Source organism: Girardinichthys multiradiatus, chromosome 20 (genome assembly GCF_021462225.1).
Source record: "Girardinichthys multiradiatus isolate DD_20200921_A chromosome 20, DD_fGirMul_XY1, whole genome shotgun sequence".
NCBI classification, from domain to species: Eukaryota; Metazoa; Chordata; class Actinopteri; order Cyprinodontiformes; family Goodeidae; genus Girardinichthys; species Girardinichthys multiradiatus.
Window position 1 is genome coordinate 31,076,487 of NC_061812.1, and position 12,109 is coordinate 31,088,595.

Genomic DNA, 12,109 nt, shown 5'->3' on the forward strand with positions numbered 1-12,109 from the left:
CTCATTTGCAGACGGTGACATTTACATTGTGTCACGCCTACTAGGCGTGGAGTCGTGTCTCCGTTCCACCAGGCTCTCACTGGGGACGGAGGGATTACCGAGTGGACCATAGATGGCCCGGACACAGGGTGAGTAGCACGGATGAATGAAATTAGCCCGTTTGTATGGTTTGATTAAACCCAGAGAGGGGGAGCTAGAGGGTATCATCTGCCTCCGTGACAGGGCTGCATCCTGTCAGTAATGGAGGAGCGGACAGGATAAAATGGATGACTGGAAACATGAGCCGCCTTTTGAGGAATAACGCTGCTGCTCACTTTAGCAGCGAGAATAATGAGCAACAGCATCACTTTAACACAAGGGGAGTAAATATCTCATTCTTAATGCTTGACAGCGGGGCGAGTTGTGATTGATTTCACCACAGAACACAAGCAAACCTTTGCCGCACCAGTCTGTAGGCTCTTTGTGGTTATCATTGATCCAGTCCAGCCTGGTCGATCACCTGTAATCGGCCCCAAACATTTCTATAACTTACGTGCTGCTAGATTTCTACATGGGTAAAATCTCCGCTTTTATTACGAGAGTTACCCGATGAAGGTAGCAAATATTAGGGCATGAAATTTGCTGATGCTGCGCTGTAGAGCATTAACTGACCCCAACTGCTTCCAATACATCCTCGTAAATGTAGATATTACAGAGAAAATTAAATCTATCTCAGTGGTCTTCTTATAAACGCCATGTGGCCATAGGGGGCGCAGCTGCTTCGTGCTTAACTTTTGAAGGAAAGTTTAGGCGCTCCATAGTTTCCCCCCGTGAGAATCTCTTTATAGCCAGGGAACCCCCACTAACCACATTTCTTTTTAAAGGAATGCTAAAATGGCGACAGAAACATCCGGGCAGCAGTGAAAAGCAGCTGGTGGGAGACAGAGCAAGTCTTTTGAGTTGAGGCCACACTGTTCAGATTTCCTTTCAGTCTGGAGCTCCCTGGCGACTGTTGCTAAGATACGGCAACAGCGCGTGCAGCCAAATTAATGTTAACGGGTCGGAGAAAAGAAAACAAACATGGCGGCAGCCTGGTGTCTAGAGACCGTACAGAGAATGGGAACCAGTTTCCATCACTTTACTTTGTTGGTTGTCATCTTCATGTCGGTTAATGACATCGTCCAAAAGTTGTCTGATTACTGCAAAATCAATAAATTACTTAAGTACAATCCGGTCTGACAACATGAAGTAGGGCAAAAGAGCTCGAGCAGCAACACATAATGCCCAGATCTAAAGTAATGTAGTTTCTGACATGTGTAAAGGCTTATAAAGCCATTTATGAAACTTGGACTCTACTGAACTACGGTGAGAGCCAATATCTAGGAATTGAGAATACAGAACTATTCACTGTGCTGCAGGAAAACTAATCCAAAAGCACATCTTAATGGCTAAAGCCACAAGCATAATGAAGGTTTTGAAGTGGCCTAGTCAAAGTTTCCATGCAAAACTGATTAAAATGCTGTGGCATACCCTAACAGGTCACTGATGCCAGAAAAAAAAAACTCTTCAATGTCACGGAATAAAAACAATTCTGCAAAGAAGAGTGGGTCAAAATTCTTCTACAGAGAAATAAGACTTATTGCTAGTTACCACAAAGGCTTGAATGTAGCTATTAGGTTTAGGGATTGAATCCCTTCTAACATAGAGCCAGGTTGGTTTAGATTACTTTGTGAAGGGAACAATTTAGTTTTGTATTGACTCAAATTATCTTTGTCTGATATTGAAATCGGTTTGATGATCAGAAAGAGCAAAATCAGTAGGCAAATACTTTTTATAGCACTGTAAATCCTTTTGTGTTGAGGAAATTTACCCATGAGTACCAGTAATACTTTGTTTTACTCATTACAGTTATACTAGTTAGTTTATCCTAGGCTGTTCTAAATTCTTTTCAACAAGTATGATTATGAGGACCTCACCTGAAGGGTCATCTGCATATTCACAGCCTACCAAATACTGCATCCAAGCAGCCTTTTGTGATTGCAAAAGTGCACACATTAATATGGTGATTATGACTGAAACTTATTAATATTTATACCACATCCCTATTTCATTTTTTAATATCAAGGTTCTTTTCAGTATGGGCCTTCACTAACTAAAGGACGAGTGTGTAGAACCATATCAACTGATAAATGTGATGTTATTCTCATATGCAACACAATTTTATGCACCACTCTCCACTGGCAGCAGAATTCAAAAGACCTCTGAGGCAATGCTAGAAATAAGTTTGAGAAATGAAGCAAGGTCTCATCTACAACAACGCAGAATTTGCTTCAGGAACTGATGACAAAAACTTGATCAATTAGTGTTTGAAACAGGCTAGTGCTGCAGGAGAAGATGATTTTAGGTTGCGATTTGATCTAAGCTGACCAAAGTATGAAGAAGTTTTGTTATAGTTGTCCAAATTTCATATACCTCCTTATTTTAGTTTTTTTCTTTGCAATAAAAACACACAGAGGTGAGATTTTTAAATAATCTGTTTTAACAATATTCTCATATTCTTTTATTGATGTTAATTATGATACTGAGGTTTCAGCCTAGAGTCAGTTGGCCGTAAACACATTTAATCTTTTATTTTAGAGCCTGAAAACCAATAAATCTTGAACATATGCAACCCACTGTATGTACCTAAATCACATTCATCCTTCTCTTTGATTTTCAAAATGGATAAGTAATTTTAAAACACACTTTCCTAAAACTAAAAGAGCCTTTTGAGTTTCTCCCACTAAACAGGAAAGCACTGCCGTATTTAGATAATGACTTTGCATCCATAATAGTACTCTCTTGCAGTCTGTCACTCTCTATGGCTGTTGACAGAAAATATGGGCTGCTTTATGTACTGTCTTCTGAGAGGAGTAGAACAAGAAAACATCTGAAAAGAAGGAATATAGTGATTTCTCACCAGAATATCAATGTAATGTTTGTGTCTTTGTTCACTCAGGGAAAAAAAGCAGGTCTTTCCTCACTGTATTTGTTGTTATTTTTCTTCTTGTGCTCGTGGTCTGGTCTGTAGTTTATCTGCTGTGTTTGGCTCCACCCTCTGACTGAGAGCATTTTTGTCCCTTTCTGGCCTCAGCCAACCCAGTCACAAAAATCTGGGCTGGACTTGAACATCTGTAGAGGCCCGCGAACAGATGATGAACTATGTCACACAGGCTTTGTGGTTAAGTGGATAGTTGAGCGGAGTAGGAAGTATGTAGTTGGGCTTAAGGGTAAAACATGGAGGGATTATGTGGATAAAAGTGAGACTTGCACAATCACTGCATGACTATATAAAGTATTTTGGTGACAGTTGTTTGGAGAAATAGGAGGGCTGACGTCAGTGGGCATCAAAGTAACAGTGCTGGATTAAACCAGAGCAAAAACTGCAAGGTCTAAACTGAATGCTGTCAGAATGTTAGGATTCCAAATTACAGTTTTTTCTATTGATGCTTTTTTCCACTGTTAAGTCTCCGAGCTAGTTGGCAACATCCCAAGGAAAGATTATACTTAGCCTTAAAATCTTTATTTGATTTAGAGAAACAGTTCTGACTTTTTAATGACATTTAACGCTTGTGTTTGACATTCATGACATTTTGGTATCTGGTAAAGATGAGAAGACATTGCTGAAAAAAATGATTTCAGATTGGATTGTGAGTCATGGCAGTAGACTACTTTAGCGTCATCTACTGCCATGATTTAAAGCCCTCGTGTTGCATTTCACCCAGAGTTCATCTGTTATGCTTTGTTGTGACAGATAATTCAGAGAACATACTTCAGTAGTCCCATGGCTCGGAGATATGGAGATCAAAGCACTCAGGCATGCTTATTATTCACGACTTGACAGGTTGAATTTTTATTCCAGGATGTTTTTATGATATGAAGCTAGTAATGATGCTGAATTCACAAAAGAATCAAATCTGCTGGAGGACATTTTATTTTTTTTCTTAATTTTAAAATGAATCTAAAGACGAGCTCGTCAGACACCTCAGTCACTGTAAACTGGCAGGTGAGGATATTTATAGAACTTCCATCTAAACTCCTCACAAAGCTTGTGGTGCAGTGCTCAATCATACTGCATCACTGAGGATTTTCTGTCGAAGGCAATTATTGTTTTTTTTTTTAATCCAGCAGCCCAGCATTGATAGAAATTATTCTCGAACCTTTAAGCCATACAAAGTGTTTTTTATTTAATCCTGAAAGCAATCAGAACGCACAGAGCCATTTGGAGAACAGCAGTTTTTTCTCTCTGTTCCAAAAAACAGTTTTCAAATCATCAGCCGAGCCTGTCATCTTTCATTTTTTTGTGCTCTCCTTCTCTCATGCTCTCTGTCAGAATAAAGACAACTCTCTTATTTGTGCCATAAACCTGGCCCCTGTTGTGCTTTTCTTTCATGTTTGTTACAAAGCTGTTGTTGCAGGTTGGGAAATAGGTTTGACTTTAAGCAGTGATTAAATGTGAGAGTAGAAAAATGTTGCCTCCATTTGAGATGCACCGATTCTGATTTCTTTTTAATAACTCTAGTATAAGAATATGGAAATGTGTAATTACTGTGAGTCGTCATTAATTATTTATATTATTAGCAGAGGCATCATCATAATATGTCTGAGTGAGGAGTTGCTGTAAAATAATAAATATCAAACTAAGACAAAGACTACTGTGTTGACATTTTAAACTGTCTTTGGAATCTTAATTAATTGCTGAGTATTTTAGTGATCCTTGCAAAACAGCAGACTCCCTGTGTATCCCCAAGAATATGTAGATCATTATCTTAACTGTGGGATTTCCAAAAAGCTGCCAACATTTCCAGATTTAGCATGGTCCCTGTTACACAGAGACGGAAAGAATAAAGCAAAGCAATTTGCTTTACTCCAACCAACCTTTCTGTTATCTAAAGCTTCGCTCTCTATAGAATACTGCAGCTTGAATGTACTGCAGACATATTCCGACTTTGAGATGATACAGTTTGCTTTTAAAAAGATTCATACATCTCTGAGCTTCCCCTGACTACATTTTCAAACACCTCACTGACACCGCTAATAGCTAACTTTTGTTAGTCTTCTTCCCCCAATGACAACTTCCACACTAAAGAGTGTTTTTGTCACCGTAACCTAGCGGTGGTTGATATTGTTGTATCTCTATGCTGTATCCTCTTAGGATTTCCCTATGTAAAGCTAAACGTTGCTGTCCTTGTGCCACACAAGAGTGAGTTATACATCAAAATTAATGAATTGGAATTTAACTTAATCAGGTCACCAGTTTGTAACATTAAGTTTTTTGGTAATAAGTAATCATTCAGATGTCATTATAGGGCAGTGGTTAGTTGCTTCAGACGAAAAATGTCCTGGGTTCCAATCCCAATGGGCTGTGACCTCCTTGTGTCTAGTCAGCATCTTCACTACATTCATGCATGGATTTTGATTGGGTACTCTGGTCCTCCCTGCACAATCCAGAACATCCATTTTAGGTTAATTGTTCACTCTAAGTGCATATGAATGGTTTCATTCTTTATGTATCTGTGTTACCCAGAAATAAACTGATGATTAGTGTGTACACTTCTTTTCACCTATTGATGGCTGGAGATACTACCCTTCTACCTCCAATCTTGCATGAATCAAGCATGTATCGAAAATGAATGTTTGGGTTGATATAAAATGAATTAATTAATAATTGAATGGATTGTAGTCTTTCTCTGATAATTTGGATTGCTACATATAGTATATATATATATATATATATATATATATATATAATTCATATAATTATTTTTAAAAATTGAGTGATTTTCAAAGTAAACCATGTGTGTAATTGTAGCAAATGCACAGATAAGCCTTTTCTGTGACGATAATGATTTCTGGTTTTCTTTAAAGTCTTGACCTGCCAATCTAATTTTAAGTAATTCAGATTTTTTAATCTAAAGACTAGAACGCATACAAGAAAAATATATGACGCGGTTTATTTGATAAAGGCTGCATTTTTAAACTTAGCATAAAAAGAAGAAATTAAAAGAATAAAGGCCAGTTTTGCATCACGGCACATCCCTGAAAAAGTGTGTCGATGTCTATATTGTTGGGTTATATTCTATGTAGATGTAAAATACTGTCCGTTCTTAGTTTTCTTGCTTTTAACGCTTTGGGAAAAGATCAGGTTTTTCAGTATTTGACCTGTTAGTCATCGATCAGAAGAAAATTGGCCCGTTTTGTTATTTAGCCAGTTGATTGGTGCACCACAATATAAAAGCAAACCATTGGCTAAAACCCAGTAAAAATAGATCTGTTAACTCCTTTCATGTTTCCCTATGGTACACTTCTGTTTTTTATCTTAATTACAAAGTTTTGTCACAGCAGTTTCTTCGGGGTATTGTATTCCATGTCTGATGAAGGGTTGCTCCTCAGGGTGGTTGTGATGTTGTTTTTCTTCTTTGGAGAAGCGCTGACCGCTGTTAAAAACATTTAATTTTTATTTCTGATATTTATCAATGTAATGTCATTTCTTTAATTGTGAGACAAGATAATGTTACTACCACAACCCCCGGTTGATCTGGGGATCCATAGATCAGGGTGTGCATTCTTTGTGTCTGTTTGTGTCATTTTGGGTGGGTCTTATTCTGGTACCTTATTTTTACTTTTGCAAAACCAATTGTTCTTCAGAAAAATATGAAGAACTTTGAGATCAGATGATTTGAGGGTAATTCCAGTTTTGGAGGGATGCTGTAGCTGAGGTAGCTTACGTTACAGGGCTGTAAGGCACTGTACGTGTTTAGCACTGCTCTCAACCTGGAGTGTCGGCCAGAACACCACTTAGGCCAGGATTCAGCTCGGGATGGGATGTTAGACAGAGGTGCAGCAGTCAGAGTAATGAAGACAGGAGGCAAACTCTTTCAACTGCTCTGTATTCCGAACTTAGGGTGAAACAGCTTACAGGTCTTTTACAGCAGCGAGTGTTCCCTGTATAGGTTCAGCTGAGTTCATGTCCATTTACATAGTGTGCAGGTGTGTGTGGGTGTGGTTTCCTAGAACAAACAGAATACACAAAATAAGTTTGAGTAGTCCTATCATTACACATTACACCACATCATTACACATTACATAATGAACGGAGTGGATACAATACAGCTAGCTCGGACTTAGCAACAGGCGAACAACATAAAATAGATAAACCTCTAACTGCTCATATAGTCCCCATAAACACCCAAAAATCCCACAACTTACTTGTCAACAACGCACACATGAGGAGAACACACCAACAACACCAGGAAAATCCCTCCCTCTGGATTAGCGCAACAGTTCGTGCCGAACTTATCCACCGAAATATCAGTAACTTTAGGTACAGAATATTGCAGCATGAACATTAGCGCTCAACACAATTCAAACCAGCTATACCTATGTAACATTCAGTCTTTTGTACAGCCGCCCCCAAATGTATACAATACATTTGCTCTACACAAAGACTTTACAAAGGACGACCTCATGTCCGAGGGTCACCGGCCTCGTCAGGTATAGCAGGGAGGATCACCAGCCGAACCACAGGTCGAGTATAAATTCGGTCCTTAATTCTCACATCGGCTGACCTGATGTGGCCATCAGGACCGGGGTGAATCTTGATGACGTGTCCCACGGGCCAGAGAGCCCTGAGTAGCTGAGGATCCACAAGCATGGCAACAGCCCCCTCTCTAATGTCTTCTCTAGAGGTTTGCCATTTCTGACGGGGCTGCAACCCAGGTAGGTACAGACGAATAAACCATGCCCAAAAATTATCAGCAAGCACTTGTGCCTGCCTCCACCGCCGACAGCCCAGGAGCTCATCCCCGGAGTAAACCACCTGCGGTAACGACCCATCTCGCCGCCCCATAAGCAGGCAATTTGGCATCACAGGATCTGTGTCTCTGACATCGGATGAGACATAGCCCAGCGGCTTCGAGTTGAGGATCCCCTCTACTTCCACAAGTACTGTACGAAGGACCTCTTCTGTGACCGGCTGTGCTCCAACCGTAGCGTACAAGGCTGTTTTCACCGAACTGATTTCTCGTTCCCACACCCCTCTAAAGTGAGGAGCTGCAGGCGGATTGAAGTGAAATTGGATCTTATATGGAGCCAGTAACTGCTGAAGTTCCACTGACATGGCTGAAAACGCTTCCCTCAACTCAGCATCACCTCCTCTGAAATTTGTGCGCTGGTCTGAATAAAGCTCTGATGGGATCCCTCTTCGGGCAATAAACCGCCGCAGGGCCATCAGAAAGGAGTCTGTGTTGATAGAAGTTAACACATCCAAGTGCACGGCTCGAACAGTCATACACTTAAATATTATCCCCCATCTCTTCTCTGATTGACAACCCACTTTAACTTCAAAGGGCCTGAAGCAGTCAGTTCCGGTGGAAAAGAAGGCTGGCTTGAAGAGGCGGAGTCATGCTACCGGCAGGTCAACCATCTTAGGAACAACAGGCCTCGCCCTCCATCTTTGACAATCTGTGCAAGTTTTCTGGAAGCACCGAACCGCTTCTCTGCCTCTTAGGATCCAGTATTTGCACCGCATCGCTGCAAATACTCGTTTTGGTCCAGGATGCCGTAGTCGGCTGTCAAAGTCCTGGATGAGCAGCCTGGTTACTGGATGTGATGGATCAAGAACCAGCGGGTGAAGGTTGCCAAAGGTTATGGCTTCAGCTCTACGTAGACGGCCACCCACTCTTATCAGTTCCCCGCTTTCCTCCAGCTCTGGAGACAAGGTTAAAAGACGACTACTTCGTTGGACTGGTTTCCCTGCCTTCAGAAGGTGCAATTCATCAGGGAAACTTTCCCGTTGGGCTCTCTTAATTAGAAACATCTCTGCTTGACGGTAATCCTCAGCATTGGGACAACTACCCTTGGCCCCCCCATGAAGCTCCTGGACAGTTGCATCGAGCATCTCCTGCCATGTTTCATGTCGAATCTCATGAGGTGGGGTTGCGGAGGTCACAGCACATAAGGTTGATTTGTGAAGCTCAGATGCATCTGGGAAGGCTTCAAGGCTACTAGTTGGATTCTTTGGCCATTGAGTTTGTGGTAGACGTAGGATGGGAGGATCTTGACTCCATCGGTTTGGTCTTGCCAGCTCCTTCAGTGTATTACCCCGCGTTATGTCATCTGCAGGATTTTGGGCAGATTCCACATAATGCCAGCTGGACAGAGGGGTCAACTCCTGAATCTCAGCGATACGCGTGCCTATGAAAACCTTGAAGCGGCAGGATTCAGATCGCAGCCATGCAAGCACCGTTGTAGAATCTGTCCACATCACTGTCCTCTCAATTGGCAGAGACAACTCATTCTCCAGCAGCTTGCAAAGTTGGGCTCCCATAAGTGCTGCACATAGCTCCAGCCTCAGAATGGAGTGCAGTCGTTTGGGAGCTACCCTGGAGCGGGCCATCACAAAGGACACATGTATTTGATCATTTTCTCCTATCATTCTGAGGGACGCCACAGCACCATAAGCCTGCTCCAATGCATCACAAAACACATGCAGCTCTCTCTGTTTCAGCTCCATTGTTGCCTCAGTGGGTAAATATGGTCTAGGGAGACGGATTTCAGGGAGACATTTCAGCTCCTGTTCCCAAGTATCCCACTGTTGCAGGAGGTCAGGTGGGAGCTGGGGGTCGTCCCAGCCCCGATTCTTCTCCCACAACCATCTGACTAACATCTTAGCCCTGGTTGTGTAGGGTAGTATTGAACCCTAAAGGATCGTACTGACTGGCCAGTACTCTGTAGATGATGCGCATGGTAGGAGTTGCATACTGGACTTGACGGTGCTTATAGCCAAGCATGTCTGTAGCAAAGTGCCAACTAAGACCGAAGGTTGATCCTGGGCTCTCCGTCTTACTTTCTGCAAGCCAGAGCTCAGCACTGTCTGATCGATCTTCTTTAGGTAGGTGACTAATGGCACATGATTCATTGCTGGCCCATTGCTGCATAACAAACCCAGCTGATGACAGGAGGGCTCTCAGTTGATCCACTAATTCCCTGGCCTCCGTGGCTGTTTGCACACTGTGGAGACAGTTATCCACATAAAAACATCTCTATGGAAGTTCTTACCTCTTGCCCTGGCTGACTGTGTTCTTTGGCATGCCGTTGCAGGGCAAAGGTGGCACAACATGGGCTGCAGGTAGTGCCGAAGGGTAACACCTGCCATTCATACACTGCAGGTGGGTCATCAGGTTGCAGGTTGCGCCACAGGAAGCGCAGAAGAGGGCGATCTTCGGGCAGTAAGCGAACCTGATGGAACATAGCCTTTATATCACCACTTACTGCCACTCTATGCTCATGGAACCTTAAAAGGACCCCGAGCAGAGAGACCCCAAGGATTGGGCCAGGTAGGAGGTGGTCATTCAGATTTTGCCCTTGGTGCTGGAAGGAGCTAGTCTATGCTTGCCATTGTGGCTGACGAGGTGATGAGGGATATACCACGCTTCATTTTCTCCCTTCACCTCTCTAGGTTCCACTTGCAGCATATATCCTGCCTTTATCAGTTTCTTTATTTCTGATTGGTATATCTCTGCTTTCTCTGGGTCTTTGCGAAGCCTTTTCTCAACACCTCTCCGATTTGGCATGACAGCTGCAGGTGTGGCCTGCAGGAGGGGCATGTCTCTGCTTTGCAGCAATGGCGTGGCATAGCGTGAAGTGCCATCGACTTCCACTAGTATGGTTTTGGTCTCCAGAAGGCTCAAAGCCTGATTATCTTGCTTGGAGTGTGTCACCATTTTATCATTCCTAAGAGGGATGATATCTGTTCTCCAGAGCTTCTCCACATGTCTCATCAATTCACTCACTTGAGGGGGGACAGAGGTTACCAAACACTGCTGTGACCTCTCCAGCTGGTGTATGATCCTAGAAGGACCTTGTAGCGTCCACCCCAACCGGGTATGAATAGCAGTTGGGCCTCCTGGAGGACCCAGTCGTACAGCCTCTGTAGGAGTTATGAGGTGTGGGTGATCACTACCTATCAGAAGCAGAGGTTTCACCTTCTTAAAGGGCTGGATCAGTAAGCCAGTCAAATGCCTGTACTTCTTCTGGAGTGAGTCAATGGGGTAAGTGTGATCTGCTAGGTCGATACGTTCCGTGTTGAAAGCATTATGTATACGGTACTGGATCCTCTGCCGAGCTCTGGGGGAAATGGTAAAGGAAACACAGGAACCATTCAGTGTTTGAACATCCTGTCTGATTGTACGTAGGTGCAGGGACTCCGGTGTGCCCTGCAGTCCCAATTTCTGGGCTGCTGGAGGCAAGAGCATACTTCTTTCGGAACCACCATCTAAGACTATATGTTTCCAGAGTTCTGTCTCCATGATGGAGAAGAACAGGAACGACTTTCAACAGGACTCGACTGCCCTCTGTCGGTCGATCGAGGTACTGCACCCCTGTTGAGTTCTCCCCTCTCTCCTGGCTTATCGAGGCTAGTAATGGGCCCTTTGCTGTCTCTGTGTTAATGTCATGAAGAACTTGTAAGCGTCGACCCTGACACAGGTTACAAGGCTTCTTCACGTTGCACTGTGCAGCATAATGGGAGCGTGCACAGCGCCAACATCTTTTGTTGTTCCTTATCCAATCCGAGACTTGCTCCCTTGACAATTTACTTATGGCTGTGCATCGACTCAGGTGGTGCACTTTAACATCACAAAACGCACAGTAGGGGGGAGATCTGGTTTGATTTGGTGAACTACTTGGTGGTTTCGGTCTTTGATTTAGGCTGTCTGCGCCATGTAACACAGCCACTGAGCGTTTGCCAAATCTTCCTTCCTCTTTCTGGCTGCTTGGTTTCTCCCTTAGTCCCCTAAGAGGTAGTTGACCGTCATAATCTTGACACCAAGACTCGTATTTTAGCCAGTCAGCCAAATCAATATGGGTGTGGTTACGCCCAGAGTGTTTGAACATACATCTGCGGAACTCTGCTCGCTGCTCCGGGGGTAACTTATTAAGCAGAGGAGCAACGTGTGAGCCACAATATAGCTCCACTTCACCCTCAGGACCAAGGGTCTTCAACAAGCCAACTAGTGACTGGGTCTGGAGAGAAAATCTTTCAAAGGTGAACACATCCCCCTTCGAATGTCAGGTGAGTCCATCACAGTGG

At 43.1% G+C, this 12,109-nt stretch overlaps 1 protein-coding gene across 5 annotated transcripts in view; it reads left to right on the forward strand.

The window, feature by feature from the left end:
• elmo2 (engulfment and cell motility 2) overlaps positions 1-12,109 on the forward strand; it is a 43,938-nt gene continuing 31,829 nt past the window's right edge. For 4 of the 5 annotated variants that reach the window (XM_047347723.1, XM_047347726.1, XM_047347725.1 and 1 more), the window contains exon 1: positions 1-128. The gene's annotated coding sequence lies outside the window, so the exon portion shown is untranslated. The remainder of the gene's footprint in view (positions 129-12,109) is intronic. The other variant, XM_047347724.1, reaches the window with a different exon arrangement.